Raw genomic sequence first — 27,703 nt, forward strand, 5'->3', positions numbered from 1 at the left:
AACATTTGCTGTATGCCTCCTGCGTTTCAGCTATTTGTTGAATACTCTGGGAAACCAAAATAAAGTTTAGTCCTCAATGTAGGAGATACTTGGCATCTCAGAACATGAGAAAAAACACAAGAACATTTTTGTACAAAGCAATGTGTCCTGCGCCCAGTTAGAGAGAAGCACATTGCATCCAGAGGATCTAGACAATTTATCCACTTTGGAAGCCACCTAGAATTAAGGAGGAGGAGCATTTACTGGTGAAGATGACTGGGTAAAAAGTCAAACAAAGGCTCACAGCAGAGCCTGTAGCTTTGTGTGTGCAGTGCACAGTGTTCTGGCTGGAATATTGAGACAAGAAGAGAGATAGGAGATACAACTCAGAGTACATTTGGTTTTGCATGCCTGCCTAAGGAAACTCTAGCTTTAGAAATGCCATCTTTTGAATAAATAGTTGACGGTACACCTAAAAAGTATATTGAAACAGAGAAATTTTGATACGTGAAAGATGCAGACACATTTCACAAAGCAGGGAACAACACACACCAGGCCTATTGTGGGGAAGGGGGAGGGGGGAGGGAAAGCATTAGGAGATATACCTAATGTAAATGATGAGTTAATGGGTGCGGCACACCAACATGGCATATGTATACATATGTAACAAACCTGCAAGTTGTGCACATGTACCCTACAACTTAAAGTATAATAATAAAAATAATAATAAAATAAGGATAAATAATAAAATAAGAAATAAAGATAAGAAAGTCATGAATATAAATCTATTGATGGTATATTTAAAGGGAGATATGTCTGTACTATTTTATCTTTAAAAAGTAATCACAGCCTGGGCAACATGGCAAAACCTTGCCTCTACCAAAAAAACAAAAAACAAAAAATTTTGGCAGGGCACAGTGGTGTGTGGCTGCAGTCCCAGCTACTCAGGAGGCTGAGGCAGGAGAATCGCTTGAGCCCAAGAGGTAGAGGTTGCAGTGAGCTGTGATCAAACTATTGCACTGCAGCCTGGGTGACATAGTGAGACTGTCACACACACACACACACAAAAATCAATTAGATGGATGCATAAAAATTCATGCATATGAATATACACAGTGAGCGAGGCAAAGGTGGGCAGTAATAATGAAGAAAGCAGCAAGATTCAGAGGCCAGTCCAAGCTTGGCATGTGGAGAAGTCATCAGGTCAGAATTCAGACAAGTGGAGACACTAAAATTGCAGAATTTTATTCAGTGCAAAAACTCTGATCCCAAAGTGCGTGTCTGCTACCACGACTATTAGAAGAATCCCTGAAGAATCACTCATGCAAAAAATGCCTCATTGCCATTGTTATCAGGCTTATAAGTTTGCACAGTCAGATAAGTAGACACACGCTCCATTGCATCTTGTGAATATCACAGCTTTTGTTCAAGTATCACATTCAAATCCTAGGACTATGTCATTTACTCTTCCTTATTTTTTTACTCAATTTAAAAACATAACATAAAAGATGCGCATAATGGCAAAGCAACCACTCCCAAAGATTGAAATTTAGTTTAAAAAAGGAAATTGGGAGGTACCCAATGCATTCAGTTCATATCCACCACATGAATTGCAGAATACATAATAATTTTGAATCAAATATTCACAAATAGATATTTTTGTAGATCTTTCTTTTTCTCCTCACCAAGATGAGGTAAAATAAATAAATTTACAATCCCTTGTTAAATGATTTGGGCAAAATATGCAAAGCAGAAAAGATATACTCTCCCCACCCCTCAAAGTCCTTATAGCTTTATTAGAATGATAGGTTTTATACTATGGACCAGTAAATAGTAGCCCTGTATAGACAGACAGACAGACAGATAGATAGGCAGATAGATAGATAGATTTGGAATCGCCACAGCTTCATGGAATCTTATACTCACATGGCAAATAGATATTTCTAAAATGCTCTAAAAACAGCTTCATTCAAAGAAGAGCTTTCCCTTTAAGTACGTATTTGAATGTCTAGTATGTCCTAGATTCTGGAGAAACAGAAAGGACTAAGAATGCTTTCTGCCCTTGAACAGCCCATCCATTGAAAAGATCACACACAAGCAAACAATTTGAGTACCACATAAAACTACATAGAGCAGGGGAACAAACCTTGTGCTGTAGTAACACAAAAGATGGCTGACTACCTGTTTCTTTTACTATATATGAATTTATTACCCAACAAACTCCTTCTACAAAGACAATGCTAGGACACTTCTATCTAGCTTCTGCTACTATAATCATGAAATCCATATTAGAGGAGCAACCCTGCTGACTATATTTGAATGAGCAATGTACCAGTACTTGTCTTATTAATTTTAGCCTAGTATATATTAGAGGGCAAGACTCATGCTTAGTTTCAATTTAATTTCTGAATAATTCCAATGACCATTAGACATGATGATTTATCTATGCATAAATGCACTTTGCAGAATCAAAGCCCAGACTTTTAAGATTTAGATCCCTCTGGTAATGTGAATTAGGGTGAGGAATAGGGAGAGGCAAGCCAGGCATTTCTGGAATGATCCTGACTAGTGTCTCCTTAAAATCTGTGCCCTAGGTACCTGGTATGTCTTACCTAGTCTCAGATCTGGAGTGAATAGTTTAAAGAGAGACAAGAATAGAAGAAAATGTTGTGAAAAGAAGCTTATATCTGCCGGAGAAATGGACCCAGACCATCTAATTCAGCAAGGCCTTCCTCTATGCACCATTGCCCCCTTTAGAATAGCCCAACCATAAGCCTCAGTGCTCTCAGTGATTTCCTGCTGCAAACAACGGGCTTAGATACCTTTTGGGTCCCATTCCTCTTTTGACTAAGCCTGCTCAAAATCATCCTTGACCAGTCCCTGACTTAGGTATAATCAATGAAGGACACCTCAAAGTGATTAGATTACAGGTCCTCTTGAGTGAATCTATATGTACCCAGTTTTGTTTTAATCAGGTATGGTAAGGCATACAGACACCTAAATGAAGGAAGAAGTTTTGATACTCACAGATGCTGAGAGGAGAAGGACTGTCATGCCACACAAGGCCACACAGGAAAGCACAGGTTGGTCAAGAGGCAGAGGCAGCCAGGGAAGAAAAACCTTCATTGGGATTTCCTTGGGAAATAATGGGCAAGAGAGGATATGCAGGCTGAGCAGGTCCAGGATTGGTTAGTTTGAATAATTTCAGCAGGCTCTAGTAGGGTGCTGGGCTGTCCCTAATTATCTGCTATCTGACTCGGGGGTGATTAGGGCAGGGGGATAGGGGTTCCTCCAGTGGGAACCTGATAAAGGAGGTAGTCAGGGCCCCAGATCTAGATTGGTTGGTTTGCACATGAAAGGCACACTTCCTGGGGGTCCAGTCATTTGCTGTCTCTAGGGATTAGTTACCTAGCAGGGGCAGTGCCTTCCAGTGTCAGCAAGGGCCCAAGATGTCAAAGCCTCTGAATAAAAAGACACACTTAATACATACCCATATTTTAATAGTTACTGTTTACTAAATGGCCTGAATTCCTGAGCTCTAAAAGAGAAATGAGCTTTCTTCTCTTTCTCTGAAATGATGTGGAGGCCTTAATGCAGCAAAGTTGGGAAAAAAACTTACAATACCACCACATGGGCTGTAATCAGAGGGCCTTGGCTTCCCAGAGTTTTCAATCCAGCATTATTCACAACCCTAACACTCTTTTTAAAAATGCATAGAAGGAAAGCTCTTACTGTATTCTAGGTACACATTTTTAACATTTACACTAACTTAACACCCTAGGGCTTTAATCACCAAAAAGCTTATATAAAAGGTGCAAAAACTGTGGGCTTCTTTCCATGTTGTGTTTGTGAAAGGAATGGAAAACCAAAATGTACAAGTAAAAGCTACAAAGACAAAACTCAGATTTCCCTGGAGCCATTAGAAGCAAAGTTGCTGACATGGACACTCAACTTCTAGATGGAATTAAATGTATCAGAAGTCCCTTCACAAACAGCATAGGTGGCCACATCATTGCTCCCACTATGTGAGATACAAGGTGAGATTTTTCAGCACTAGGAAAGCTGCCACCTGAGGAGAAAACTGAAGAAAAGAGCAACTTACAATTATTAATGTGCTGTAGAATCCAAGTATCCAAAAAGGCCTAAAAGGACTAAATTTTGTTCAGCCCATGTTAACAATGTTGAAAGTGTGAGAAATGGAAATAATCTCAGTTTCAACATATTTGAATGGTATAACCATCAAAGGGGCATAATTAGAAGCAATTGTTTAGAGGGAAAAAATGATAACAGAGTCATGGCTGATAGGAATTATTTTAAGGTCTGCTACAGGTTCAGTCTCCCAGAACAGTGAACAATCTATTATTCTTTCTCAGGAACTCACCTTAACAATGTTGAAAGCTTGAGCATTCTTGTTTAAAAATATTGCCAGAGAAACTCCCTATTCTAGGGTGTCATGGAACTCTATCCACCATAAAAAAAAAAAAAAAAAAAAAAAAAAAAAAAAAAAAGGTATGTTGAAGTTCTACCTCGTAAAACCTCAAAATATGACATTTGGAAATAAGTTCCTTGCAGATGTAATTAGTTAAGATGAGGTGATACTGGAGTAGGATGGGTTTCTAATCTAATATGCTAGCTGCGTGTATAAGAAGGTAGTATGTGAAGATACAGAGACATACATGGAAGGCCTCATAAGACGCTGAAAGCATACTGGGATTTTGCAGCTGCAAGCCAAGGAATTGCAGATAAATCACCAGAATCTAGGAAGAGGCAAGGAAGAATCCTTCTTTAGAGGATTCAGAGGGAGAATGGCTCTACCTCCACCTTGATTTCAGAATTCTAGGCTCCAAAACTGTGAAACAATAAATTCCCATTGTTTTAACCATCTAGTTTGTGGTTCCTTGTTATAGCCACCCTGGGAAACTAATACACAATTTCTAACTACTGGCCAGAAATCTTTTAGGCTATCCTAAGTCCCTAACTTTACACATTGAATCCAGTTCTCTTTTGCTAGCTTTGGGGAGGAAATCTAATGTCTAAGTCTGACTTTGTTACATATTTTGCTACAGGATCATGAATGAATCCCTAAAGAGCAGAGAGTTAGTCAATGAAGTAATACTAAAAACTTGTTATTTGACTGAGAAGGTGAGATTTGGGCACTTCAGAGAATATTCAGGACGCATAAGATAGCGATCTTCCTTGAAGCAAGCTGTAAATGCCCTTTGAAGAAATAAAGACGGGTCACACTGACAAATAATGGTAAAGAAATGACTTCTGTGCTGCACCCATCAACTCGTCATTTACATCAGGTATAACTCCCAATGCAATCCCTCCCCCCTCCCCCCTCCCCATGATAGGCCCCGGTGTGTTAAGTTTGTTAAGTTAGAAACAAGGAAAAACTGAGAAACTCTGACAGCCAAGAAGAGCCTGAGGAGACTTGCTGACTAAATGTCATGTGGTATACTAGACAATATCCTTAAATAGAAAAAAAGAACTCTAGGGGAAAACTAAGGCATCTGAATAGAATATGGACTTAAGAATGTATCAATATTGATCAACAGTTGTGACAAATATACTATCATAAGATGTTAATGATAGGAGAAATAGTGTAGAGTGTGTAGGAATTCTCTGCACTATTTTTGTAGCTTTTGGTAAATTTAAAAACTTATAAAATGAAAAGTTGGTTAAAAATAAAGAAGTTTGTCAAGTATATTGTTTTAAAAATTGTCATATTTATCAACGTTAAATGATTTTAATAAAGAAAGAATAATTTTCTCAGTCCAACTGAACACATTTAAGGTGCACAATAGTTGCATGTGGCTAGAGTCACAAGGTTAGGTTGACTAACCCTACTGGACAGCCCAGATGTTAAACAGAAACTATTACCACACAAAGTTGTGTTACACATTGTAAAACTCCAGAGACAGCTTTCTTTCAATTTCTGATACTGGTTTTGAAGAACTGATAGTATATTTGTTGATTTTCTATTGTAGGTCTGCATTTAATTTCATCCATTTCTATTCTTATCTATATATTGTATATAGTTTTTCTTTCTACTTCCCTTGGATTTACTTTGTCATTCTATTTTTTAGCTTCTTGTAAAGGCATAAATCAATGTTCCAAAGCGTTCTTTTAAAAATATATACATGTAAATATATATATTTCACTATAAATTAAAAACCTTCCATTTAGCTATAAAAAAAAAAAAAAGAAATGACTTCTGGAGCATTCTAGAGTTTGTGAACAGGAATGCAAGGCCACCGTCTCGTGCCATTTGCATACCAGAAGTAAGATGATTTAAGAGAAATTTCAAGCTACTCAGAGGTATGTCCCAGAGCCAGAATTATATCAGTAGGAGCTTGTCAAGAGCAGGCACCACTCTGACCATGGTTCTATGGGAGAGATTGTATAATAAAGATAATCACAGTAATCATTCCAGGGCAACGAGAACACCCATGATATTTAGGGTCATTCATGAAATAAGTAACAAGAATAAGAGCTTACTCTAGGAAACAGATCCAGGATGGGCACCCAGCCAAGCCCCAACAATTCTGCATTTTCCTTCATGATGCTTGTGTCGTGAACTGATGTTGACCCCTCTGTGGTGCTACTGTGTACGTTTGCTAAGGTCATTCTTCTGTCCTGGAATATATTATTCCTTCTACCTTCACAAGTCCTATTCATCCTTCAAAAACAACTACTGTATGATTCAGCAATTCCTCTCATAGAAATGAAAATATATGTCCAAAAATGACTTGTACAAGAATGTTTAGAGCAGCTTGTTTCACAATAGCCAAAACCTGGAAACAATCCATATATACATTAATTGGTATATTAATACTAGGGCTACTGCTCAGCAATAAGAAGCGACAAATGACTGATGCTCAACGATGTGAGTTAATATTTTTTTTAAAAAAATGCAATGAATGAAGGAAGCCCTATATAAGTGTTAATATTTTTTTAATGCAATGAATGAAGGAAGCCCTATATGATTTCTTTTATTTGAAGTTCTAGAATAAGCAAAAGTAATACAAGTTTAAAAAAGCAGCATAGTGGTTGCCTCTGGTGGGGAGGGGATGAGAATTGATTTGGAAGGGGCACAAGGGAATTTAAGTGTTCTAGATACGGATAGGGTGTCCATTACAGGGACATATGCATTTCTTAACATTGAATAAATTGCACACTTACAATGCCTGCATTTCACTGCATGAAAATTATACCTCAGTTAAAAAATCAATAGATAGGCCCAGCATGGTGGCTCACGCCTATAATCCCAGCACTTTGGTAGACCTCCTGATTCCTCAGGTCAGGAGTTGGAGACCAGCCTGACCAACATGGAGAAAGCCCATCTCTACTAAAAATACAAAATTAGCTGGGCATGGTGGCGCATGCCTGTAATCCCAGCTACTCGGGAGGCTAAGGCAGGAGAATCACTTGAACCATGGAGGCGGAGATTGCGGTGAGCCGAGATTGCGCCATTCACTCCTGCCTGGGCAACAAGAGCAAGACTCTGTCAAAAAAAAAAAGAAAGAAAGAAAAGAAAAGGAAAAAAAGAGAAAGAAAGAAAGACAAAGAAAGAAAGAAAGAAAAGAAAAGAAAAGAAAAGAAAGAAAGAAAGAAAGAAAGAAAGAAAGAAAGAAAGAAAGAAAGAAAGAAAGAAAGAAAGAAAGAAAGATGAAAATCCCACTTTAAGTCTCTATTCTAGAGATGCATGCACATTTTTAAATAAAAATAGAGATTTGCTTTGCTCACCTGTCAGGAAGAAAAAGAAGGCTCCTATGATGGACAATGTGTCAAAGAACAAGGTGTTTATTTTAGAGCCCCCAGACAGCTCTGACCCAGGCACCTGAAGCTGAATGAAAGATAGGAGGTCCTTTCTTGCTACTGTCTAATTCTCAAAACCCAGCTATATTCTCCTTCTCCCTAAAATTCAGACTCACATTAATGCAGGGCTCAGCCTACCAGGGTACATAGCAAGAACCTGTGACACTCATGGGGTGCTGTGCCTCCCATTGAGGACACACATCGTCTTCTCCCATCTACTGTCAGTATTGTACCAGATAATCCCCTTTAATATCTTGGGGAGGACTTGGCCTATGTTACTCATTCCTTGAACACCCAAGAGTCGAGATAGGTTCCTGTGCTTTCCCTAGTATCTAAAGCAAATGAAAAAATATTTCAGGGTGGGGATGGACAGAGGCAAACACTAGTGAGGCCTTCGTAAATGCACTTGTGGTCTCAGACTGGCAGGTTTCTGTGGACACAGATTCCAGAAACAGTAGGCTAGACAAATCTGAAGACTCCCCAAAAGGGCAGTGTATTATAATGAAAGTATAATTATCCTAAACGTTCTCATTCACTCCAGTGCCCACCACTCCATCTGATGGTCTCACAACCTTGCCTTTTATACTACTTAATCATTGGCTAGGAGAACAGGCAAAAAGGTAATGCCAATTCCTATGTCCAGACTGAGAAGAGCTATCTTGCCTCCAAGGTTTGATGTAAAATAAGTGCAAAGTGAAATGGCTAAAAGCACAGACTCCAGAATGCTTACATCTCAGCTTTACCATTTCTAGCTGTAGGAAGCTAGACAATGAACTTAACCTCCCCTTGCTTCAGTTTTTTCATCTGTAAAAATGGAAATAATATTTATCTCATAAGGTTGTTGGTAGGATGCAAACAGTTAATTTGTGGGTAGAAAGCTTAGAAGAATGTCAGGCAGATGGTCGGCATGACAATATATATTATTGAGTTATTATTAAATCTTGTCTTCTTGTTCTTGCATGTTGTGCACAAATATGTCAAATAGCTACAAATAACATAGATTTCATCACAGCCTTAAAGATCCAGAGAGATAAAGAACCAAGGAGAAATCACCCTAGAAAAGTCATTTCTTAATTTCTGGATTCAACGGATATTCTGCTAGGACTAATCATATTCTATTTCTGGGTGATAACAACTATTATTTGAAAATTCCCACTTATATCTAACACACCCACCCCCAACCCCTACCCACATTTACATGTTATCCAGTTATATGCAGACCCATATTTTCCTAAATTTCCAAGATACATTTTTTCCTCTGCATACACTAGGAAGCATACACTATAGGAAGCATATACTATAGGAGACATACACTAAAGAACTTTTCTACCAAAACCTGTTATCTCTTATTTTTCTAGAGTCTAAATTTTTCCCTAAAAAAATCACCCTTCCTTTTTAATTTTTGCATTTCTTTGCTTAGAAGTTTTATTGACTTTAGCAAGTTCAATATATAACAACCATATCAGGACAAAATTCATCTCCCTGATTAAAGAAAAGTCTGCATCCTTCTCACCAGGTAAACAAAAGCAGTGCAAGATTAAAGCAAATAGCATTAAAAGCATAATTAAAGAAAAGAGGTGAGAAAGGTTTTTTTTAATCTATCATTTTAAATACAGTTGGGAGTATTCTCTGTACTTTGCTTTTACTTCATGTAGTATTTAGAAAATATTAAATTTAATTCTTTTAGTTCTTATTTTTATGTGTGTATCCAGAAGCAAAGATATAAAAGTGAAGAATTTGCTTGGCCAAGAGAATGCACTTCACCTAAAAACTTCATTTTTATGTTTTCCTGTTTCTTTTTTATAAACCACGAGGCAATTTGGTTCAGAGCTTCGCAAATGCTAGAGTTACAAGAGGGCCACTCAATTCTGATAGTCATAGTAATTTCTGTTTTATGGATTCAGTTTGATGAGATATAAAAATTCTAGATGTTTTATTTTGGTGAGAAAATTAATTGGATGCATGACTTTTGGCCTGTTGTTATGGCCTCCATAGTCTATGTTGCTTTCCCAGAATGATTAATTTAATTATGATAAGTACAGGGTTCTTTTGAATTCATTCAAACGGTGTATATGAACACTTCCTAGCTGACTGCTTCTGTAATGTCATTACTATGTGTTAATTATGTCAATAAATTAATTGGACCTATACTCATATTGGTTATGGCCTTGATGTCATTTTTCTGCTCTCCTCTTCCTTTGGACTTTCAAAGCTGGGCTCTAACAAACTGTCAGTTTGCTCCTCACGTATAATTTTTTTCCTGGATTTATATATTTTAGTGCATGCTCTTCATAGCATTAAATATCTTTTCCTTTAATTCATTTATTGCCTGCTGGATGTTTTGCAAGAACCATTGCATTGGTTTAGAAATGTATTTGGTAAATCATTGATTGACCCTTTCAATTACCTAATTAACCACAAATTAAAAAAAAAAAAGATTTAAATGGGTTTATTTTTCTTTTAAAAAGCCTATAGAAATTGCAAACCAGGGTAATACAAATTAATGATGTGACTACATTATAATTGAATCAGCACTATTAAAATCTTCAAGTGTCAAGAAATGGTGCAGGGGTTTGGCATTTCTCTCTAACATATATGTAATATTATGCTCTTTCTTCTCAGATAGCTTTCAGATCATTGCACACATAGAATGCAATTACTGAAAGGCAGTAAAGGCATGACTTTTAAAGGAATATGAGGCCCCAAGCAATCAGTCGCTATATGAGATGTAATGAAATGCTAGGCCTGCCAGTTAAGCTTAGGGAACTAAAAGAGCAATCTCTATGAAATGCACAATGCTCATCTTACAAGGATATTTTCTTCAGTATCAGGTTGTAAGGTGTTACTGTCAGAGAACTTTCTGGTTTTCTGACTTTTTACATGCATTATATAAATGTCTATTATGTATCTTTACCAAAGTGAATTATAGAGAAAATAATAGCAGCAGGTTTCCTTGTGCTGAAAAGGCAGGCACTTAAAGCGTAAAGCATTCTTTTTCCTTCCTCTAGCCTGCTCATCCTGGAACAACGCACTTGGCAAAAGAGCGAGTCTCTTTGTCCCTTTCTCTTCCCTGAAATAACCACACTGACAGCAGAATAACCCGGAGATGACTTTATAAGCTTCAGGGTGGAATTCAAGTCAACCAGCCTCAACTGTTGAGCAGCCCTTGGGGAGAGACAAGGAAAAAAAGCAAGAAAGTATGAAGCCCTATGTCTCCACATGGAGTTTACCGTCTGCTAAGAACATAAATGTCCTACTCCCCTTAACACACCCTGGACAGAAACTCACCGGATAGTTGAGAGGGTCAAAAGGAAAAACGCTCATCTCATTTCCTTGTTTTGCTTTCTTAAGTGAATTTTCCACGACTCTGACAAAAGCACTGCTCACGGCAGAAGAGATATGTGGTAGAAGTCACAGGTCAGTAATCCGGAAGGGCCAGGGAGGGTTTAGTAGGCTTTCAGAGGCAGAGTTTGAATGAAATGAAAAGGCAGAGGATTCCATGTCAAAGTCCCAGGCTCTTAAATGAGCTTCAACACTCATTTCCAGCTCTAACTAAGGAAGAGTTATAGGAACAACTAATGAAATATTTCCCATTTCTATGATTTCCTGTATGTAAGGTAAAGCCATTATTTTTCTTGGTTATAATTCACATTTAATGAAAAGACACTCTATAAGTACTATAAGTAATTATTTTAAGTGTGTGATTATCTTAACCATTAAAATATCTTTTTATTTCATTGTGAAAGTACTCACATAGAATTATTTTTTAAAACAGTTTTTAAATCTTCCATGTTTGACCTCTTCCACTCTCTCCTTCGGCCTGTGAAACCAGAAATAAAGATTCTTGCATTATCCGGGAAACTTTTAAATCTACTAGATATTATAATTAAGGGCTCATATATCTAGGTTAATTTTACATTGGGATGTTATTATTATATGCTTTTCATCATTAATATGACCTACATGAAAAAGATTTTTAAAATATTATGGGTTACTTATTTCTTTGTATTAGTGTCTGACCTATAGTTAATATTTGATCATCTGTAAACACACAAGCATGACTATTTTTGTTTTTAATTTTCAAAAAGGATTGTAACTCAATAAATTCTGTCAGGCATTTAAATAACTAGATGGCCAATTCTGGTAATATTTTATGCATTGTAATAATTTCAGATGATATGAGAAATATTTAAGCTATTCCAATATTTATAAGTTGATTTCTAGTGACATAGTAATTTGAAGATAAGTTTATGAGGCACCAAGATGCTATAATCTCTTGACTGAGGAAGATCCCTTTGAGTAGATAATAATTATTGAAAAATTTTTTTATAATACAGTTTAAAGAGATAATTTTATTCACTATGGAAAAGTACAGTAAAACAAGAGCTGGGAGTTTCTTCAATGTGATCACTAAAGGCATTCCACACCTGCCTCCTCCACAAAGAAAAACCCTAATAACAAGCATATAATCACACATCAACTAGAGTATCTAAGACAGAATACTGGAATTCAACAAAGTGACAGGAAACACACAAGGCATAGAAAGAGAGGAAAGTGAGGCAGCCAGCTTGGCTAGGACTACCTGAGACCCTGGAGAGGTTACCCCGTGCAAGGAAAGGGTAAGTGAGAGATCCTCAGCAGGCTACATTCCCAGCATGGACTCCCACAACCCTATTCATAAGAGACCTTCTTGACCCTTGCAGGCTCTCATAGTAGCATAAGAACATCACTGGAGACTGCATAATAGGCATTGCTCCAAAGAGGAAGTTAGCACTGGGTCCTACACACGCACCCATGTCCTAAGCAGCTGCAGCATGGCAACACTTTGAGAGATCAGCTCCCAGGAGACTGAATTCTGCCCTGAGGCTCAACAGCCCCCTACAGCTCCACATCCCTAGACCCCCACTGACATAACCCTGAGTCACCATGGATGGCTAAAGCAGCGCAACACCAGTTGGATCTAGTGGATCAGTACAGTCTCCATCACTCTGGCACACAGTGTAGTGCACTCCAGGGAATGGGTGGTGTCGTGCAGCAAGGAGGCTGCCCTTGGACAAAGGAAGCCAAAAGACACACTTTCCAGAACCTGAAACCCTCTTGCCTATGGCCACTGCCACTGACAACAACCCAGCACCCAAAGCAGCAGGGTTGCCATGCACTTGCACGCACCCAGAGAACTGGGTCTCCCCACTGCCACTGCTCCTGCTGCTGAAGAGCAAAGTCCATACTCTCCAATGACTGAGAGCTAACTGCCTGTGACAGCTGCCAGTGACATAAACCAAATTACTTCCCAGAAGCAAGGCAGCAATGCACTTGCATGTGCCCTGCAGATGGTCTTCCAATACTCACTGCTGCTACTGTTTCCAGAGAGGTATGGATCACCTCACTCTGCCCACCACATCTTGTGCCTATGCCCACAACAACCTGAGGACAGTCCTACCCAGACTGGCATCTCCTCTGCCAGTGCCCAAACATACCACCCAGGGGCCTGAGGATCATCCCATCCTGTCTACCACTGCTGGCCTCTATACACTCTTCCCAGGGGACTGAAGATAGACCCACTCAGCATGCTGCTACCATCACAGCCAGTACTCACCAGCACATACCAACTGGGCACTGGGGACTGGGTCACCCAACCTGTCACAGTCACTGATAACACAAGTGCATGTTGCCTGAGATTCTGAGGACTGTCCCTCCACCATCACAGTCATTTCCCATGCCATGCACACTTCCCAGAAGCCAAGGACCCACCCACCACCCCAACCCACTAACGCCACTACCAGCCCTTGAGCGAGCAGCCTTGAGGCCCAAGAATCAACATGCTTGGACTTGCTAACACTGTTGCATGCATACACTGCCTAAGAGCCCAGTGACAAGCACATTCATCTTACCACTGTCACAAATGTAGCCCAAGGAGTAGCCTCTGTGATGTCCCTGTCCACAGGAAAACCTCACCAAAGTCTCTACTAACAAATTTAACCTAAGCTACTGAGAAAATCACAAATACTACTTACGCTGTTTGCCTCTGGAGAAATCAAACAGAGACTATACTATTGCATTCACACATAATCAAAGTGAAATTTCCCTACCCAACCAACTCATGTACATACCTTCAGGAAAAATTCTCCCCTATGAAAGAAACTATGAAAAATTAGAAGAAGTAACTACTAAACCAGATGTACAGATATCAGTGTAAGGACACAGGAAACATGAAAAAGCAAGGAAAATATGACACATCCAAAGGAATACAATATTTCTCCAGCAATAAAGTCCAATGAAAAGTAAATGTATAAAATGCCAGAAAGATAATTCGAAATGATTTTATTAAAGAAGCTCAGTGAAACACAAGATAATGCAGATAAATATAAAGGCATTAGAAAAATTATTCAAGATATGAATGAGACATATACCAAAGATAAAGATATAAGAGAGAACCAAAGGAATTCCTAGAACTGAAGAATTCAATGCATTAAATAAAATGTTTTGAGAATTTCAACAATAAACTAGATCAAGCAAAAGAAATAATTTCAGAACTTGAAGACAGGTCTTTTGAAATAACCTAGTCATAAAAAAAGAATTAAAAAGAATGAACAAAGCCTATCTGACAGATGAGACACCATAAAGCCACCAAATATTTAAATATTCAATGTTCCAGTAAGCGAAGAGAAACTAAAAGGCATAAAATACTTATTAAACAAGATAGCAGCTGAAAACCTCCTAAGTCCAGCAAAATATAGACATCCAGATATAGTAAACTGAGGGATTCTTAAAGAGATACAACCCAAAAAGATAACCTCCAAGGCACATTATAATTAAACTGTCAAAAGTCAAGGAGAAAAAGATTTCTAAAAACAGCCAGCAAGAGAAAAGGATCTGGTTACTTATGTGAGAATGTCCATCAAACTAACAGTGAATTTCTCAGTAGAAACCTTACACCAGTAGAGAATAGGATGATATATTCAAAATGCTGGGGAAAAATAAAAATTAAAAAAAACTGTCAACCAAAAATACCATACCCAGAAAGGTTTCCCTCTATAAATAAAGGAGAAATAAAGTATTTCACAGATAATCAAACACTGAAGAAATTCATCACCTGTGGACCAACCCTACAAAAACTGCTTAAGGGGTTTGTACTAATTCATTCTCATACTGCTAATAAAGACATACCTGAGATTGGGTAATTTATAAAGAAATTACATTTAATTGACTCATAGGTCAGCAAGTCTGGAGAGGCCCCAGGAATTTTACAAACATGGCAGAAGGGAAATCAAACACATCCTTCTTCACATGGCAGCAGGAAGAGGAGTGAGTAAAAGAGGGGAAAGCTCCTTATAAAACCATCAAATCTAATGAAGAACTCACTCAGTATCATGAGAACAGAATGAGGGTAACCAACCCCATGATTATATTACCTCCCACTGAGTCCCTCCCATAAAACATGAGATTGTGGGAACTACAATTCAAGATGAGATATAGGTGGTGATACAGCCAAATCATGTTGTTCCACCCCTGGCCTCTCTCAAATCACATGTCCTCACATTTCAAAGCAGAATCATGTCCTTCCAACAGTCCCCCAAAGTCTTAACTCATTCCACCATTAACCCAAAAGTCCAAGTCCAAAGTCTTATCTGGGACTGGCAAGTCCATTCTGCCTACAAGCCTATAAAATCAAAAGCAAGTTAGTTACTTTCTAGACACAATGGAGAGTAAAGGCATTGGTTAAATACATGCATTCCAAATGGGAGAAACTGGCCAAAACAAAGGGGCTACAGGCTCCATGAAAGTCCAAAATCCAATAGGACAGTTATTAAATCTTAAAGTTTCAAACGGATCTCCTTTGACTCCATGTCTCACATCCAGGTCATGCTGATGCAAAAGTTGGGTTCCCATGGCTTTGGGCAGCTCTGGCCCTGTGGCTTTGCAGGGTACAGCCCCCTCCCCAGTTGCTTCCATGGATGGTGTTGAGTGTCTGGGGCTTTTCCATGTGTGTGGTGCAAGCTGTTAGTGGATCTACCATTGTGGGGTCTGAAGGATGGTGACCCTCTTCTCACAGCTCCACTTGGCAGTGCCTCACTGGGGACCCTGTGTGGGGACCCCACATTTCCCTTCCACACTGCCCTAGCAGAGGTTCTCCATGAGGGCTCCACCCCTGCATCAGACTTCTGCCTGGAAATCCAGGTGTTTCTATACATCCTCTGAAATCTAGGTGGAGGTTCCCAAACTGCAATTCTTGTCTTCTGTGAACCTGCGACCACCACCACATGAAAGCTGCCAAAGCTTGGGGCTTAGACCTTCTGAAGCAATGGCCTGAGCTGTACCTTGGTCCCTTTTAGCCATGGCTGAAGTGGCTTAGAAGCAGGGCAACAAGTCCTGAGGCTGCATACAGCAGGTGGCCCTGAACCCTGCCCAAGGAAACCATTTTTCCATCCTAGGCCTCTGTGACTGTGATGGGAGGGTCTGCCATGAAGGTCTGTGACAGGCCCTGGAGACATTTTCCCCATTGTTTTGATGGTTAACATTTGGCTCTTTATTACTTTTGCAAATTTCTGCAGCAGGCTTGACTTTCTCCCCAGGAAAGGGGTTTTCTTTTCTATCACATCATCAGGTTGCAAATTTTCCAAACTTCTATGCTATGCTTTCTCTTGAATACTTTGCCACTTAGAAATTTCTTCTACCAGATATCCTAAACCATCTATCTCAAGTTCAAAGTTCCACAGATCTCTAGGTCAGGGGCAAAATGCCACCAGTCTCTTTGCATAGGAAGAGTGGCCTTTACTCCAGTTTCTAACAAGTTCCTCATCTCCATCTGAGATCACCTCAGCCTGGACTTCATTGTTCATATCACTATCACATTTTGGTCAAAGCCATTCAACAAGTCTCTAGGACATTCCAAACTTTCTCACATCCTCCTGTCTTCTGAGTCCTTCAAGTATCTAGGAAGTTCCAAACTTTCCCACATTTTCTTGTCTTCTTCTGAGCCCTCCATACTATTCCAACTGCTGCCTGTTACAGAATTCCAATGTCACTTCCACATTTTGGGGTATCTTCACATCAGCACCCCACTCTCTCTGGTACCAATTTACCATATTAGTCTGTTCTCATGCTGGTAATAAATAACAAAATACCAGACACTGGGTAATTTATAAAGAAATAGGTTCAATTGACTCACAGTTCAGCATGCTGGGGAAGCCTCAGGAAACTTACAATCATTGCAGAAGGGGAAACAAACCTGTCCTTCTTAACGTGGCAGGAGGAAGAAAAGTGAGTGGGTAAAAGGGGAAAAAGTCCCCTAAAAACAAAAACAGATCTCATGAGAACTCACTCACTATCACAAGAATAGCATGATGGTAACTGCCCCCATGATTAAATTACCCCCCTACCAGGTCCCTCCCATGACGAGTGGGGATTATGGGAACTGCAACTCAAGATGAAATATTGTGGGGACACCAGGGGTAATACACCTGGAAGTAAAAGGACAATATCTACCACCATAAACACACAGGACAGCATAAACCTCATTGCTAAAACAAACACACAAAAAAAGAAGAGAAAAGACCCAAATGTTACTGCTATGGAAAACACAAAACTGTAATGATAATAAGAGAGGGGAAAAAAGGAACAAATGATATAACAAACAGAAAAAAAATAACGAAATGACGTAAATACGTTCTTATCAATAACCTTAAATGTAAACGTATTAAATTTTCCACTTGAAAGATATAAACCGACTGAGTAGAAATAAAACATAACTCAAATACATGCTGTCTGAAGGACACTTATCTCATCTGTAAAGACACATATAGGCTGAAAATAAAAAGATGGAAAAAGATATTCTAACTTAATGAAATTCAAAAGTGAGCAGGAGTAGCTATAAATTACATCAGATAAAATAGACTTTAAGTCAAAAACGGTAAAAGGAGACAAAGAACATCATTATATAATGATAAAGGGATCAATTCAGCAAGTGGATACAACAATTATAAATATATATGCACTGAAAATTGGAGCCTCAAGATATATAAAGAATATATTATTAGATCTAAAGGGAGAAAAGGAATTCAATACAATAATAATTGGGGACTTGATCACCACACTCTCAGGATTAGACAGATCATTTAGACAGAAAATTAACAATGGGAAAAATATTGGACTTAGATTGCACTTTAGATGAAATGGACCTAATAGACATCTACAGAACATTTTTTTAAATTCTATTTTAAAATGTGTATATTTGCTACATGGGTATATTGCATAATGCCGGGGTTTGGGCTTCTACTGAACCCATCACCCAAATACTGAACATAAGACTTAATATATAGTTTTTCAACTCTTACCTTTCTTGCAATATCACACTTTTTGGGGTCTCCAGTGTCTACTATTTCCATTTAATGTCCATGGATAGCTATTATTTAGCCCTCACATATAAGTGAGACATGCAAATTGGATTTAATGTTTCTGAGATTTTTCTCTCACCATGATGGCCTTCAGCTTCATTTATGTTGCTGTGAAATACATGATTTTATTATTTTTTATGGCTTCATAGCATTTAGCATTCCATGGTGTATATGCAACACATATTCTTTATCCAATCCAGTTCTAATGGACCCTTAGGTTGATGCCATGACTATTTTTAGTCCTTTCAGAAATGACCTTACTATTTTCCAAAGGTACTAAACTAATTTATATTCCAATCAACAGTCTATAAGTGTTCTCTTTTCTCCACATCCTCACTAAAATCTGTTATTTTTGACTGTTAAATATGTTATTCTGACAGGTTTGAGGTAGAATATCATTGTGATTTTAATTTGCATTTCTATGATGATTTAGTAATGAGCATTTTTTCATAAGTTTGTTGGCTGCTTCTATATCTTCTTTTGAGAGGTGTCTGTTGATGTCTTATGTGCACTTTTTAATGGGGTTATGTATTTTTCTTGTTGATTTAAGTTATTTATGGATTCCGGATATTAGTTCTTTGTCACATTCATAGATTGCAAATATTTTCTCCCATTCTATAGATTACCTGTCAGCTCTATTGATTGTTCCTTTTACTGTACAGAAGCTCTTTAGTTTAATTTAGTCACATTTATCTGTTTTTGTTTTTGTTGCATTTGCTTTTAAGGACTTCCTCACAAATTATTTGCTAAGGCTAATGTCCAGAAGAGTTTTTCCTAGGTTTTCATCAGTAGTTTCATAGCTTCAAGCCTGCATTTAAGTCTTTAATTGATGTGGGGTTAATTTTCATATATAATGAGACGTAGAGGTCCAGTTTCATTCTTTTGCATATGGCTAGCCAGTTTTACCAGCAACATTTATTGAATAGGGTGGCTTTTCTTCACAGTTTTTGTCAACTTTGTCAAAGATTAGGTGATTTTAGGTGTGTGGCTTTATTTTTGGGGTCTCTATTCTAATCAATTTATCTGCAGATTAATTTTTCTGCCAGTACCATGATGTTTTTGATATCATAGCCTTGTATTATAGTTTGAAATTGGGTAATGTAATGCCTCCAGCTTTGTTGTTTTTGCTTATGGTTGTTTGGGCTGTTCATGCTCTTTGTTGGTTCCAGATAAATTTGGAATCTTTTTTTCTAATTCTGTGAAAAAATGATCTTCGTAATTTAATAGGAATCTTCTTGTATCTGTAGATTTCCTTGAGCACATTAATCATTTTAACAATATTGAGTTTTCCTATCGAGGTACATGAGATTTTTTTCCATATGTTTATGTCATCCACTATTTCTTTCAACAGTATCTGCAGTTTTCCTTGTAGAGATCTTTCACCTCCTTGGTTAGATGTATTTCTAGGTGTTTTATTATCTTTGTGGAGCTTACAAATGAGATTGAGTTCCTGATTTGATTTTCCACTTGAATGTTGTTGATGTATAAAAATCCAACTTATAGCAGTGAGCTGAGATCCGGCCATTGCACTCCTGCCTGGGCGACAGAGCGAGACTCCGTCTCAAAAAAAAAAAAAAAAAAAAAAAAAAACAACTGATTTTCATGCATTAATTTTGTATCCTGAAACTTTGTAGAGTCATTGAGTCATTTATCTCGTCCAGGAGTGTTTTGGAGGAATCTTTATGATTTTCTGGGTATAGGATCACGTTATCAGTAAACAAAGGTAACTAGACTTCCTAATTTCCTATTTGGATGCCTTTTATTTCTTTTGCTTGCCTGATTGTTCTAAGACTGCCAGTACTATGGTGAAAAGAAGTGGTGAGATTAGGTGATCTTCTCTTATTCCAGTTCTTAGGGGGGATGTTTTCAACTTTTCCCCATTCAACATGATGTTGCTTGTAGGTTTGTCATAGATGGCTCTTATTATTTTGAAGTATTGTCTTTAAATGCCCTAGTTGTTGAGAAATTTTACCATGAAGGGATTCAGGATTTTATTGAATATTTATTGAATATTTTTTTCTGCATCTATTGAAATGATCATATGGCTTCTGTTTTTATTTATGTTTACATGGTGAATCACATGAATTGTTTTGCACATGTTGAACCATCCTTGAATTCCTGGAATAAAACTCCTCACTTGATTTTGATGAATTATCTTTTTGATGTGTTGCTGGATTCAGTTTGCCTGTGTTTTGTTGAATATTTTTGCATTTATGTTCATCAGGAATATTTTTTTGTGTGTGCTACCCAGATTTGGGTATCAGGGTAATATTGGTTTTATAGAATAAGTTAAGGAGGAATCTTTCCTTCTCAATTTTTTCAAATAGTCTCAGCAAAATTGGTATCAGCTTTTCTTTGGATGTCTACTAGAATTTGACTGTGAATCCATCTGGTCCTGGGCTTTTTCCGGGTAGTATATTTTTTAGTTACTGATTGAATTTCATAAACTATTATTGGTCAGTTTTGGATTTTTATTTCTTCCTGGTTCAAACTTGGGAGGTGTATGTTTCCAGAAATTTATCCATTTCCTCTAGGTTTTTTAGTTTGTACACATAGATACATACATAGTTGTCTCTGAGGATCTTTTGTATTCTTGTGGTATAAGTGGTAACAACACATATATAATTTATGATTTTTCTTATTTGAATGGTATCTCTTTTTTCTCTTGATTAATCTAGCTAATGGTCTATCAATTTTGTTTATCCTTTCAAAAACTCAACTTTCTGTTTCATTAATCCTTTGTATTTTTTTTTTGTTGTTGTTAATATCAATTTCATTTAGTTTTCCTCTGTTCTTTGTTATTTCCTTTCTTCTGCTAGTTTTGGGTTTTGTCTGTTTTAGTTTTTCTAGTCACTTTATGTCAGGATTAGCCTGCTAAAATTTATGATCTTTCTGTTGTTTTGATGTAGGCATTTAGTAACATGAAATTTCAACTTAACACTCCCTTTGCTGTACCACAAAGATTTTGGTATGTTTTATCTCCATTTTAATTCATTTCAAGAAATATTTTGATTCCTTCCTTATTTGTTGTTTATCCAAAATCATTCAGGAGCAAGTTGTGTAGTGTCCATGTACTTGTGTGTGTTTTGTAGAGTTTCTCTTGGAATTGATTTCTAATTTTATTACACTGTAGTCTGAACAGATGCTTGATATAATTTTATTTTTTAAATTTATTGAGACTTGCTTTACAACCAAGCATATGATTAATTTTAGAGAACATTCCATGTTCAAATGAGAAAATTATATATTCTGTGATTGTTGGGTGAAATATTATGTACATGTCTATTAGATCCATTTGGTTAAGAGTCCAATTTAAGTTTAGAGTTTATTTGTTACTTTTCTGCCTCAATGATCAGCCTAGTACTGTCAATGGTGTTTTGAAGTCCTCCAATATCATTATATGGCAACCTGTCTCTTTTCTGAGTTTTGGTAGTATTTGTTTTATAAACATGGGTGCTCCAGTGGTTAGGATAATTAAATCTTCTTTTTGAATTAAAACTTTATTATTTTTATCTTTTTAAAACGCTGTTGATTTAATGTTTGTTTCATCTGATACAAGAATAGAAACCCCTGATATTTTTTGTGTTTCATTTACATGATAGATCTTTCTCCACCACTTTACTTTGAGTCTATATGTGTCATTAAATGTAAGATGGGTCTCTTGAACACAGCAGATGGTTCAGTCTTGTTTTTTATCCAATTTGCCAATCTTTCAATTGAAGCATTTAGGCCATTTATTTTCAAAGTTAATGATATATGAGGTTTTGTGCCTGTCATAGTGTTGTTAACTAGTTGCTTTGTAATCTTAGTTGTGTAATTGCTATATCAGATCTGTAAACTTTGTACATATGTGTACTTCCATAGTAGTATCACTCTTTCATTTCCATGTTAGAACCTCTTTGAGCATTTTTTTTTTTTTTTTTTGAGATGGAGTCTGGCTCTGTCACCCAGGCTGGAGTGCAGTGCCCGGATCTCAGCTCACTGCAAGCTCCGCCTCCTGGGTTTACGCCATTCTCTTGCCTCAGCCTCCCAAGTAGCTGGGACTACAGGCGCCCGCCACCTCGCCTGGCTAGTTTTTTGTATTTTTTAGTAGAGATGGGGTTTCACTGTGTTAGGATGGTCTCAATCTCCTGACCTCGTGATCCTCCCATCTCGGCCTCCCAAAGTGCTAGGATTACAGGCTTGAGCCACCGCTCACGGCCTGAGCATTTCTTGTAGGTCTATTCTGGTGATGACAAATTCTCTTATAATTTACTTGTCTGGAAAGACTAATTCTCTTTTATTTATGAAGCTTACTTTAGCAGGATATAAAATTATTGGCTGGCATTTTCGTTCTTTCTTTAGGAAAGCTAAAAATAGGCCATTAATCTCTTCTGACTTGTAAGATTCTGCTTAGAAGTAAGCTGTTAGAATAGTGGGACTTTTTAATAGATAATATGGCCCTTTTCTCTAGCTTCCTTTAAGATTCTTTCTTCCATTTTGACTGGATAGTGTGATGAGTACATGCATTGATGATCATCATCTAGTGTAGTATCTTGCAGATATTCTTTGAATGTCTTGTGGCTGCATGTCAACCTCTCCATCAAAAGAAAACTTTTCTTGAATGATTTTCTTAAGTATGTTTGCCAAGTAGCTTACTTTTTCTTCTCTCTCAAGAATGCCAATAAGTCATAGGTTTGGTTGTCTTCACATAATCCCATGTTTCTGAAAGGTTTGATTTGTTTTTAAATTCTTTTTTTCATTACTTTTGTCTGATGGGTTAATTCCAAAGACAGGTCTTCCATGTCTGAAATTCTTCCTTCTGCTTCTTCTAGTCTACTTTTAAAACTTTCAACTGTATTTTAAAATTCCTTTAGTAAATTTTTCACTTCAAGAAATTTTATTTCTTCATGTATGTTTTTTAAAATAGCTATCTCATCTTTCATATTCTCGATTATTTTTGTTTTCTTGTGTTGATTTTTCACTTTCTCTTAGATCTCATTGAGTTTCCTTATAATCGATACTTTGAATTCGTTATCTATCATTTCAGACTTTTCATTTTGATTAGGATCTATTGCTAAAGAGCTAGCATGGTCCCTTAGTGATATTGAGACATTCTGTCCCTTTGTACTGCTGGAGTTCTTCTACTGATTCCTTCTCACCTGAGAAAGCTGTCACTTCCTATTTTTAAACTTACTATCACTTGGATGGAACTTTTTAATTTTTTATTCTTTTTTCCTTGAATATATGACTGTGATATATGTTGTGTATCATCTTATTCCAGTTAGAATGGCTCTTATTAAAACTAAAAAATGGATGCTTTTGAAGATATGGAGTAAAGCGAACTCTTACACACTGTTGACAGAAATGTAAATTAGTGCAGCAAACAGTATGGAGATTTCTCAAAAAACAAAATATAGAACTACCACAAGATCAAGGAATCCCACCAGTGGGTATTTAGCCAAGAAAAAGAAAAACAGTACATCAGAGTGATACTGACACTTCCATTTTACTGCAGTAACGTTGACAATAGCAAAGATAGGGAATAAACCCACATGTCCACCAATAAATGAATGGATAAAGAAATTGTGGTGTATATATACCCAATAGAATACTCTTCAGCCATAAAAACAATGAAATCCTGTCATTTGCAGCAACGTAAATGGAGCTGGAAGTCACTGTGTTAAATGAAATAAGCCAACAGTAAAAACACAAATAGTGAATATTTTCACTTACATATGAAAATTTAAAAACTTGATATTATAGAGGTAGAGAGTAGATTGATTGCAAACAGAGGCTAAGAAGGGTGTTTGTAATGTGGAGAACAGGTATTGGAAGGAGATAAACAGTGATTGGTTAATGGGTACAAATATACAGTTAGATAAAAGGAGTAAGTTCTTAAGTTTAATAGCAGAGTAGGGTAACTATAGTTAACAACAATATATTGTATATTTAAAAATGGATAGAAGAGGGGACTTGAAATGTTCCCAACATATAGAAACAATAAGTGCTCAAAGTGAAAGATGCCCTAAATATCCTGACTTGATCACTACACATTCTACACATGTAACAAAATACATGTACTCCATAAAATATACAAATATTACGTATTAATACACAATTTAGAAACAAAAACCAGAAGGACTAAATGTAATTTGTGCATATGATTACCTATATCAAAGATGTCCAAAAGTCAATGCTAAAGTTAAAATAAACTTCAGAATTCCAAACCCAATAGGTTCAGGCTTTAAACGTATCATCCTGTGTTACTGTAAGATACAGGACTAATGGATAAAATATAAGACAACTATATATTATTAAAGAGTTCTAGCTCAAAAAAAGATAAACAGTTCTATGGGCCAGCAGTCAAATAACAACAAATCAGAAGCTAGAGGTCTTGGTCTGACAGTTGCCAAGTCTGGAGTCCGGCAGACCTGGCTAGGATCTTAATAGTTACCCTATCAGAAAGTGTAATGGATATCTTACAAGGATAAAAATCAAATGCTCAACTTATCATTTAAAACTTATGACTGAGTGACTGGGTGGAGTTTCCATCCCTTATAAAGTACTTTTAAGATAAAAAATAAAACAAAAATCTATTATTATTATATTAGTGTGTGTGTGTGAGAAAGACAGGGCCTCACTCTGTTGCTCCCACTAGAGTTCAATGGCACAATCTCTACTCACTGCAACCTCTGCCTACCAGGCTCAAGCAGTCCTCTCATTTCGGTCTCCCTAGCAGCTGGGACTACAGGTATTGGCCAGCATGCCTAGCTAATTTTTGTATATTTTGTAGCGATGAGGTTTCACCATATTGCCCAGGGTGGTCTCAAACTCCTGGGCTTGAGCAATCCACTGCCCTCGGCTTCCCAAAGTGCTGTTATGGCAGGCTTGAGACACCGCACCCAGCCAAAAATCTATTATTTTTTATTATTCCAAAAACTTAATACTTTCCAGAATAGAAAATTCAAAAATGACTGAAAATATTTAGCTCTAATATGAAAGAGCTTAAGATGTCATCACTCCCTTTCTTACAAGAGAAAGCTGAATAAAACAGAAAATCAATTACTCCTCTTGTACCCATCAGAAAATTGAGGTCTCAAAGCAAACTTCCAGTCTGAAATTTGCAGAGAAAGGTAAATCCAGAGAGTCACAGCAACCAAGCTTTGATTATCTGGAGCAGAAGCTGCTAGAGCTATAAACTGGTATAAATATGTAAATGGTAATTTTGAGGAATTCCTGACGGTTGAGTGTGGACTCATGTGGGAGTGAGAAACTCTGGGGGGGGCAGGCAGGCTAAGGGGGCCCCCATATTTCACAGGCCTTACCTCCATCAAACTTACCCAGTTCTCCTGATTAAGAGCCTAGACAGGTCTATTGCTACTGTCAGAGGGAAGAAAGTATTAGTAACTGTAAAATGCACCCAAAGTATTCTCCACAATGAAAACCTACCAGAGCCATAGCCAGCCTCTGGGAAAAGCATTTAGAGCACTCCAATTCCTTCTACTCTTCCGGTCTTACCTAAAAGGGAAAGCTAAGTAAAACTATAAAGGACCTGCCAGGGTCACAGGTTTACTAAAAGATTGAGATTTTATAATAAGGTTATAGAATGTCCTCCACACTTTACTACCACATCAACAGGACTTGAGTATGATAATAGTGGATCATAGTGAATGAGCTGCAAAATGCAGATTCTTAGAAGGAATACATAGCAAATCCCAATGTCAAGAAAGGAGACAAAAAACAAGAACACTAGAGTAATTTGAACCTCTAGTACCAGCTGCAAGAGCAAATATTAAACACAGCCCAGTTCCCAGCTAGATTAACATAAATTCTCTCACTGAAGTCTTATACGTCAGTTCCTATTACTCAATTCATCAAGCCTGGCTTTCAACAAGAAAAATTACCAAGCATGTAAAAAGGCAATGTGCACACATGTACATGCATGCACTGCACACACATGTACATACCTTGTATAAAGGAGCAAAGTAAGCATATGAACCAGAATCAGATATGACACAGATTTAGAAATGATCAGACAGGGAATCTAAAATAACTATGATTAATATGTTAAGAGTTTTAATGGAAAAATTAGACAACATGCAAAAACAGATTGCTAATGTAAGAAGAGAGATGGAAAATCCAGGGATGATTACAAATAAATCCACACTCAAACATTTCTGACTGAAACTTCAGAACCTCAAGGATAAAGAGAAAATCTTAAAAGGCATCAGAGAGAAATGTCATCTTAACTATAATGAAAAGACAATTAAAGGACAGCAGACCTTAGCCACACTACATGCCAGAACACAAGGGCATCTAAAGGTAGCAACCTGAAGAAAAATAGTTACCAATCTTAAATTTCATAACCAACCAAAATTGTATTCTTGATTTGGGGTTAAATAAGAACTGACTGATACATACAAATACAAAAGTAAATTTTCCACCACAGACTTCCACAGTACGAGACCACAAAATAAATTCTTAATACACTTCAAATAATTGCTATCACATGGCATATGATCCCTGTCCACAATATATATAAATTAGAAGTCTTAGAACCCAAAACTATACATATGAAAAAAGGAAATACTCCTAAATAACAAATAGATTTAAGAAGAAAACACAACGAAAATTATAAAACATTTAGAACTCATTGACAACAAATAAACTATACATCAACCCTTGTGGAATGTAGTACAAGTGGAACTAGAGATCCATTGTAGTATTAAAAACACTTTTTTAAAAAGGATGATTAAAAATAAACAAGCTGGGCACAGTGGCTCATGCCTGTAATCCCAGCACTTTCAGAGGCCGAGGTGGATGCATCACTTGAGGTCAGGAGTTTGAGACCAGCCTGGCTAACATGATGAAATTCCAGCTCTACGGGAAAAAAAAAAAAAAAATACAAAAATTAGCCAGGTATAGTGCCATGTGCCTTTAAGCCCAGCTAGTCAAGAGGTTGAGGCACAAAAATCTCTTGAATCCAAAAGGCAGAGTTTGCAGTGAGCTGAGATAGTGCCACTGCACTCCAGCCTGGGTGACAGCATGAGAATACATCTCAAAAAAGAAAAGAAAAAAAGGAGAAAACAAATGAATTAAGTATTTACCTCAAGAAAGTAGAAAAAGAAAAATAGGACAAATTAAAAGAGTGAGGAAAATAAATCATATAAAGGATGAATTGATAAAATTTAAAAAACAAAATTAATCCACAAATTTGGAGCTGATTCTTTGAAAATAGTCATAAACTAGATTATGCTGAAGTATGGCTGATTAAAGAATGTAAGAGAAAGAGAGAGAGAAGCTGAGAGAGAACACAAATCAGAGATGAAAAATTCAGGATATGACTACATATAAGAGATTTCAAAAGTCTCATGAAATTACTATGAACAACAACATTTGCCAATAATTTTACATGTTAGAGAAATGGCAATATTATGGAAAAGTATAAATTACCAGAATTGACTAACTTAAGAAGAAAAAGAAAACTTTGTTTGCAAAAGCAATAATTATTAATGAAATTAAATGAG

General features: G+C 37.1%; 1 long non-coding RNA gene across 3 annotated transcripts in view; it reads right to left on the reverse strand.

Annotated features, from left to right (window-relative positions):
• Nucleotides 1-10,257: 10,257 nt before the first annotated feature.
• Nucleotides 10,258-27,703, reverse strand: part of LOC105479848 (uncharacterized) — a 46,755-nt gene continuing 29,309 nt past the window's right edge. For 2 of the 3 annotated variants that reach the window (XR_011612230.1, XR_011612229.1), the window contains 3 exons: nt 11,554-11,620; nt 11,089-11,254; nt 10,258-10,965 (listed from right to left, as the gene is read on the reverse strand). This is a non-coding gene — a long non-coding RNA (uncharacterized lncRNA). The remainder of the gene's footprint in view (nt 10,966-11,088; nt 11,255-11,553; nt 11,621-27,703) is intronic. The other variant, XR_986124.2, reaches the window with a different exon arrangement.

Source organism: Macaca nemestrina, chromosome 13, assembly GCF_043159975.1.
Source record: "Macaca nemestrina isolate mMacNem1 chromosome 13, mMacNem.hap1, whole genome shotgun sequence".
In the NCBI taxonomy this organism is placed as follows: Eukaryota; Metazoa; Chordata; class Mammalia; order Primates; family Cercopithecidae; genus Macaca; species Macaca nemestrina.